This window comes from Engraulis encrasicolus, chromosome 21 (genome assembly GCF_034702125.1).
Source record: "Engraulis encrasicolus isolate BLACKSEA-1 chromosome 21, IST_EnEncr_1.0, whole genome shotgun sequence".
In the NCBI taxonomy this organism is placed as follows: Eukaryota; Metazoa; Chordata; class Actinopteri; order Clupeiformes; family Engraulidae; genus Engraulis; species Engraulis encrasicolus.
Genome location: NC_085877.1, coordinates 21,983,653 through 21,992,317, shown reverse-complemented (window position 1 = coordinate 21,992,317; position 8,665 = coordinate 21,983,653). Strand labels below are relative to the sequence as shown.

General features: G+C 41.1%; 1 long non-coding RNA gene across 1 annotated transcript; it reads right to left on the bottom strand.

Moving 5' to 3' along the window:
* Positions 1-2,902: 2,902 nt before the first annotated feature.
* LOC134436979 (uncharacterized) lies at positions 2,903-7,192 on the bottom strand. The gene is made up of 5 exons (XR_010032300.1): positions 6,889-7,192; positions 6,052-6,204; positions 5,276-5,334; positions 4,823-4,918; positions 2,903-3,942 (listed from the first exon to the last, which is right to left on the bottom strand). It is a non-coding gene; the product is annotated as an uncharacterized LOC134436979 (long non-coding RNA).
* Positions 7,193-8,665: the final 1,473 nt, after the last annotated feature.

Genomic DNA, 8,665 nt, shown 5'->3' with positions numbered 1-8,665 from the left:
AGCAGTTTCGGGGAGCACCCTACTAACATTTTTTTTAGTTCTAAGCAGGTTCCTGGAACACATGTGTTTTGGTCCTGCCCCACTATCTCTCACCATAGTTGAGGTACCCTGATCATGGTAATTAAGCACCTCCCATCCTCCACCATGACTGAAACACCCTGCGCCTGGCATCAGTTTGCCACACTGCTCTCTTAAGATAATGTTTAAAGTTGCTGAAAACATGTAAAATGTCTATATTTTATATATCAGTCTATGCTGTACTGCACCACAATGTGAGAACAATTTCAGCTGAGCATGTATGAACACAATCTAGTGGGGATTAATACCAAATGTTTTCGTTAATGAAGTTTAAAATATAACCATACCATCTACTTCAAGTGCACAATGGAGCAAGCAATGTAACATGTGCTGTTACTGACTAGCTCACAAAGCAAGGCACAAGCTGTAGCTAACAAATGCCATAAGCCAAAAGCGCCTTTAGCTTGCTTGCAAACATCAAGTGCACAATGGAGCAAACAATGTAACATGTGCTGTTACTGACTAGCTCACAAAGCAAGGCACAAGATGTAGCTAACAAATGCCATAAGCCAAAAGCGCCTTTAGCTTGCTTGCAAAGCAGGTAAACAAGCGCTATGCTGTGCCATGCTGACCAGCCAGCAGGCAGGCAGGCAGGCAATATTTAAAGCACTGTGACAGTCCAGGTTTATATACAGGCTCAAGAGTACCATGTGACCAGATTGATTAGGAGTTTTTCAGGTGCAAGAAATTGAGTCATGATATACCAGCCCTAAGTAATTAGGTTTGGCCAGGCGCTGATGGACAGATTGGTTGTGAGGGGCCTGCTTGTTACCGGCAAAGGTGTAACAAGTTCTCAAGTTATTTCTTCCACTCAACACATCTTTTGTGTGATGTTGTGTGCACAGCCAAACCTTAGATCAACCCAACCAAGTTGAGTTAAATGAATGAAATGGAATAATAAAAAAAAGATTGTGTACATGATTAAATCTGGAGGAAATACTGTTACTAATATGTAGACGTATATGATTTAATCGGGTACTAGGGCATACAATGGCGCAGACAAACTCCATCACCTCGAGGAGGCGGGGGCTCTCTGGAGTACTTCTAACTCCACACAATTTAACAACTTCATTTGTCACTGACACTGGAGAGCATCTCACTCCATTTGGTGTTGGAATTACTCCAATAGTGTCAATAAGCCTTAACACTGCAAAATTAACACTGGCAAATTTACTGTGTAAGTCCATTTTCAATTCCTCATTATACCAGCACAGATTAGTCCTTTTGCTGAATAGACATTCACAACATTTCAATAATGTACAACAAACTTCACACTTTGATTTTGTTTTTATTTCAACAAGTACTTTTGAACAGAATCAAAAGTATTCATACGATTTAAGAGCATAACCATTTTCTGTCTTTTTAAGCAGGAAATAGAAGGCTAAATGGGGTTTAGTGTCTTTAAACAAAACTTGGCCCTTCAGAACTTAAATTTGGTTTCACAGACCAAGCTGCAATATTAAGTGCAGTTGTAATTGGGGTGTCATGCCATTCATATCTACTTGCTCTCTACTAGTTCTGAAACACAAGCTACAAGTTTGAGACACTGATTGACCCATACACAGCCTAAATACACATTTGCCAATTCAGAACATGGCCCTGCACCTAAGTAACATAAGGTTTAACATGTCTGGTAAATAAAACATAATGTAAAAGAAAAGATAATGATGGGAAATTGCTATACCGCCATACAAAGGGAAAGTGCAGTAATTACATTAACATTCAAACTGAGAAAAAGGCCTAAGACTGGATGTTGTAGTTACTTCAAACTTGACATGGCAAAATCTCTGAAAACGGGACACATTTGGACCGCTAGTCTTTTTTGCAACATAAAAGGTGGTGTAATGAACACCCTTCTCAGTTTGAACTCAATTACTGCACTTTGCCTTTGAAGGCCAGTATACCCACAGACATCATATATGAAGACTAGATGCGTCGTCCGCGTTCCCGTCATGCAAGTCGAACGTCCGCGCATGGCGGCCATGTTAAAGCAGCCTTCTGGCTCAACCAGTTGTAGTGAGTTTTGGGTGTTGTATACTCTTCAGATGGCCATAATTCCCTCAAATTTATATCGATTTTCGAAAGGGTTGTTTTTTTATACAGTATAAAAAATTCCAAACGAAAGTATATGTTGATACTGCATAGTGATGAATATTCACAATATTATTATATTATATTACATTATATTATGTGCATAGGTCTAAAATCATGTATAATATAGTTCAGTAGGCTTATTCATGTAATTAAATAGATCCCATAAACAAATGCACAACGTAATCTTTTATATTTTCAGTAAAATAACAAATAAACGTTCACTTGTAGTACATGCTTTGGTTTCGACAGCTCCACCTTGTGTTCAAAATGAGTCGTGACGCTAAAGCCATCCAGATAGAATTAACTTGTTGCGCTGTAGGCTACATCTCTCTTCCAGTAGGCTACGTCATCTCTGTCGTCTATAATTTGATGCAATGAATATATCCATGCCGTCAACGTAATGCACAGCAATGATTAAAATGTGTATTAGCTGTAGGTCTATCACATTTTTTGGACAAATAGGTTAAGTGGGAAGTATTACTCTCCTGGGCGTTTTACCCCAGTCTACACTTAAGTTTTAAGGAGCCCTACCATTTATAAACACGTGTCAATATTTCAGCGAAGCAACAGAATACATTTTAAGTATCCCAACGTTTCAACTCTTCAGTTTACTTCAGGTGTAACGGAGGGTCTGTGGAGAGTTTAGGCTGCTCTAATATGGCCGACCTGTGCGGACGTGCTTGAAATACGCGATGACGTATCTAGTCTTCATATGATGTCTGTGAGTATACCCCTAGCCTGCCTCTCACCGACGGTGCGCAAGTGTAGCTCCGGAGCACCCCGGTGGAGTGGAGCTACACACACATCCGTCTCATAGCGCTGCCCTTAACACACTCTTCTCGAGTAGAGAATAAACGGAGCACTTGTTGCTTAAAGATCAACGGCTGCTCACATTGACTCTAGAGATTAACCGAAAACATTTTTGGAGGAATTTGTTGGTGGCGAGTTGAAATATGTTGGTGGTGAATTGCAATAAATGCACCATTTATTTTCGACTCCAGAAGAGCATGTTAATGGCAACGCTACCAGATGCTGGTTTGTGTACACACCCGCACCATCGGTGAGAACCAGGCTAGTATAGCCCAAGTAAGGAGGTAAAACTCAGCGATACTCCACACTGTGAGAAGATGGGTCATCAAGGGGAACTTGACGTAACCAGTATGCATCTCAAAATACAACCTTGTATTCACTCTTCAAGTGCAAGTTTGTTAAAATGTCTTCCACATTTTCCCCTCAGAAATACAAGGTAGTCATACTCCAACACCGTGGGAGCATAGGCCAAAGGAACTTGATGTAACCGCCACACATTTCAAAATACAGCCTCGTCTTCAGTCTTACAGTATAAGCAGTATAAGTTCCAATGTCATCCACATTTTTTCCCTCAGAAATATAGCCATACTCCAACATTGTGAGAACATAGGCAGTCATGGGAACTTGACATTACAGCCTCGCCGTCAGTCTTACAGTGCCAGTTTGTTTTTCAGAGATTGTACACGCCGTGTACATTTGAGACAAATCTCCATGAAGACATTTTGCAAAGTATCGAAGGTATACTTCAGAGCCTTTGGGTAGGAGATATTCAGGGCATAAAGGAAGCCAAAAAGGTATGCCAGAGCAGTTGGGGTATCTGGGATATCTTGCAAAACAACTCTCCTCGAGGATGACGGCAATGTTTTGCACTCGCGTAGATGTACATGGACCACAGTCTTCACGAACATATAGAATGCCCACAGCCACACCCTGGAGAGCCACACCATCTGCATCGGCCTCCTGCAGACAACAAAAGCACAAAAAAGTATTTTTACTCTCACATTGACTTTGTAAATCTGCTGTGCCCCCTCCTGTACCACCTACTCATGATGAAACTCATAGGGCTGGGTCCCATTACATGACACTATTATACAAATAAAGGGAACATCAAACCGAAAGCAATGTAACTCCCTGACAACCTACCAGCAAGGAAGCAATCACTGTGAATTCATTTTGTCTACAGTTTGTAAATTTCAACCAATGAGTAGCAATTGGAGGTAATAACCAAAGTATGCCCCAGAAATAGTTTTTTTCAGCAGGTGGCATCCACAGACCATTCCACCCTCACCTCACCCCCTTCTTCTGCAATGTAGGTTTAAATGAGGCAGAGTATAATCCAATGAAGTTGCTCAGCTAGTGGTTGTCAAAGGTGGCACATCAATGTGTGGCAAGAAGATTTGCTATGTCCCCCGGCAGTGTCCAGGGCATGGAGGGGATGCCAGGAGAAATGCCAGGAGAAATGCCAGTACCACCACCACATACACAAACTCACTCACTTATTCAGTCTTTGCCACTCAACCCCCTGAATTTCTATTCATTTACCCCCCACCCGATCAATGGTAGTTACCTCATCACTGAAGTTTGAATTGTTGCCCTTAGGGAGGTGCCACAGGTGAATCAACAAAGACATCCACCCCTCCTCTATTCATTACCCCATCTTAGACTAAATCTCCAGTTCTATTCTCTATTGTATTCTATTACTCTGTACTACGTGCATGTCAGCACACTTTCAGTCTGAGTGTGCATGAGTATAATGTACATAGTATGAAACATAAAGGCACTGTATGCCATTATATGATTTGTTGGAAAAAGTTCCTGTCTGATGCTAATGACTACTTACAAGGCACTCTTTGAAAAGTTCCTTGGGGTCCTCACAGAGAAATACTGGAAGTCCTCGAAGAGCAGCATCTTTGCGGTGCCTGAGGATGTCAGAGGTCTATGTCAAAAAAGCAAGAAAAAACATCAGTTTGGTCAGAGCTAGAGTTCAAACACTTCTTTATAGCAAAAATCGTTTCACTTATTAATTTTCTTTCTACTCCAATATTAAAAGATTTTCCCCAGCAACTATACTGTTCCAACGAAATACTCAGCTAGAAAGGAACAGTAAGCAAAATGGATTCAAAATGCATTTTGCTTAACTGGACAGGTTGGGATCACAGAAGTATCTTGACTGACAGTTGCATTTCATTGTTTAGGTGTTCCCTTCATTTTATGTAGCAGTGCAATAAATTATACACAAACACATTTATAGAGTTAGAATTTATGACTTATTTGGCAATAACACAAGACTCACCATGATCCGTCAACAATGTGTCCTCAGCGTCACCCAGAGCCTTCCCCCAACAAGGTCAGCTGTCAAAGGACAGTAATGATTCAATTAATTGATGCCAGCAACCATGATTTTAACATAGACACTGCTCTCTACTTTCAAGAACCTATAATGGCAAGCAACAAGAATAATACTTAGCCAAGCAATGCCCAACTGTGACAATCATGCCTTGAGAATATTATGTACATATAGTTCCACTAAAGGACCATAACAGCGTACGAGGTATGGATGCTCAATTATGTGACGTTTTGGGTTAAGATAAAATCAGGACACATGGCTTTAAGCAGTAAGCTATGATCTGATAACTTAAACACCAGAACACTTAAAGGTGCACTGTGTAAGATTGTGGCCAGAGTAGGCATTGCAACTATGCTGCTCATTGAAACCTTTCTGCCTATTGCCAAATTTAATATTTCTTGAATATTAATAAACTATTCAAAATGGCGAACCATGGAGAGCACCCCCCCCCCCTTTCATGCATGTAAAATGCAAATTTCCCACCTTATAATGAACACTTGCAATGTAATAGTAGTGTTGACTATTTGTTAAAAAAGCTACAATTTGTGAATGGGTGGCCTGAATTCTGCAAATGAACAACTAAAATCATTGCAGTGCACCTCTAATGTTGATTTTCTAGGTGTTTTTTTATTGAAAAGTCCCTTTTAAAACATATTTCTTGAAAAAAGCACAACATTCACATTTGAATATGAAATTCAACTGCTAAATTAGCTAAAGCGCACCTTTGTGATGATATCTTACAAGGCGTGACTTTAAGGCACAACTCCCTTTTGGGGTCTCCTATGGTGAAGCTCCTGGTGTCACTCAGGGAAGATTGTCCTGGTCTAAGGAGAAACCACAGTGCTTGAAGAACATGGGAGATGTGGTGCTCTTATCTGAAACATAATCAGAAAGGATATTTTGAAATAAGATTAGCATCCATAAGAAAAAGCCTTTTGCTAGGAGCCACATAGCATACCAACATAACATTGCATGAAGATTACTTTTAATTGCTAGCTCATTTGATGTGCACAAGTTAGAAGTGAATGCATGAACAAAAACAAAAGACAAACGTGTGCAATAGCATACACAGCCTCACAGACGCACGCTACTATTCAGCCTACTAACAGCTGAACAGTAACAAAAAACACAGACTATGATAACAGAAACTTTGAGTCCTTAATGTTACCATTACCAGTAAATGACATGGCTACTCCAGGTGGATTGGCAGTGTGGCATTGGACTAGTGCGGTCAGCTTGTAACCATTACATGCCACAAATTGAAATCAGAAATACCGCGCTGGTTAAATAAGAGGGCCATATACTGTACCACAGATGCATTGACAGTTTTTAAATGAGATAAACAAACAGCCGGTCCGTAACATTCCTGCAGGAATTCGCTCGACAGTTAGCTAACATGAATGCCATATGAGCTAGCCCATTAGCAAACACTGGTTCAAAACTAGCACATGGTGAAACGAAATCTTGTCATTCATAAAAACACACACACAGACATGTTAAATTACTTCTTTAACAGGACACAATGTTGTACACTTGCTTACAGCCTGTTAAAAACGTACCTTTTCGAAATTTGGCCATCCTGCAAACAAAGTTGAGAAAACTTCAACCGGAGTGGAACTGGAACACATGTTGCCTGCCACTGCCAGCCCTTCCCATGTTGACACTAGGAAACCCTGTGTCGTGGCCAACAAGCGCATGCGCTGAATAAACAGTTGTGGCAATTAAGTATTTTCAATTTGCAATATTCACTATTTTATGTTCACATATCACTGAGATGCAACCTATCGGTTTGATGTGGATTTTTCTGTTGGTTAATAATAATTCATATTTCCTGTCCATTCAATTGTGAACATGTAATTACTTGAACAATGCGTAATTCTATTTTTTACGGTGCAGGGTTCATTGTTTCATTCATGACTTTACTTGGGGTGGGCGATAGAGTTGCAGTCAAGACTGCCTAAACCGAGTCCTAGACACTACAGTGACCGGAGTGTATCTAGACTGAGACGAAGACTGTGAGTCTTTTGCAGTAAAGTAACTCTGAAACCATTCTAATTATTTTCTATTGATTGAAGATCTAAGTGGTGTACAGCTGTCAGTAAGTCAGCTTAATTGAGTTTGAAGATGTTTCACCCCTAATCCATATAGGGACTTCTTTCATCACTTGACAAAGGAGTAAATTATCAAGGTATGAGTCTTCAAAGTCCTATCTCTAAAGACAGTCAAGCCTTGTCATTGTCACGCATCCCTGATAGCCCGTCACCCATAGTTTTTCACTGCTCAGCAATACCAGAGCAGTCTTCTATATAGGCCTAAACAAGAGTGACAATGGCAATTTCTCATGCCTGTTATAGTGGAAATTATTACATTTTAACCTAAAAAAAGTAGTTTAAAATTTTAATTCAATTTACAGTACAAATTACTGGGAAGTATTAAATACCAAAATGTCTTACTCCAGTGTGTTAAGTGCACAGTTTGTACTCTTCAGACCAGTACACATCTCTTCAACCCCCAAATCTCCAATGTTGTTGTCACTGAGAGCCAGACCTTTCAGCTTTGAGGAAGGTTTACAGAGGATGGCAGCTAGAGTTCTACAGCCATTTTCTGTAAGTGCACAGCAGTCTTTTGACTGGGTGAAGGCCAAATTTTGAATCACACAAAGCATGGAGGAGTGTGTCTGACTAGCACTCTCTTCCATCTTCCCTCATGTCTGAAGTCTCCACATCATATTGCCATTCCTGCACACTGCTCTCCATGCGCCATTATCATGCCCAGGCCCGCCAACGGGGGGGGGGACCAAGGGGTATTTTGTCCCAGGCCTAGGGAGATAGAGGACCCAGAATTGGGTCCCCATTACATTGTATGTATTGGGTAGGGGGCCCATTCAGATGACTTTGTCCCCGGGCCAGCAAAAACTGTCAGCGGCCCTGATCATGGCTGCGACTTTATCCCATGTGTAAAGGGTTAAACAGTTCAGCATGTCACCGTGCTCTTGTTGTGTGATCAAAATGACCAATGGTAGCTACTGACGTTCACCTCACACTCTCACTTTCGACTCAGACAAGGCTCAGATAGGGCAGGGCTGTCAGGCCCGGTTAAGGCGATGGTTTGCCATCTCTGCCTCGTTGTTGAGCAAGCAAAAGGACACCTGTGAAAAATAACAGTCCTCTCTGGCGCCCCTCAAGCAATTGGTGCCCATGGCAACCCCTGAGGTAATCAGATGAGTGTTACACTGTCAATGCTCAGAGGACGCTGGGTGACATTTGCCAGGTTGTGTTGCCCTAATAATGATATGTATTCTCTGCGCGACAGAAACTATCCCAGACCTGTCTTAAA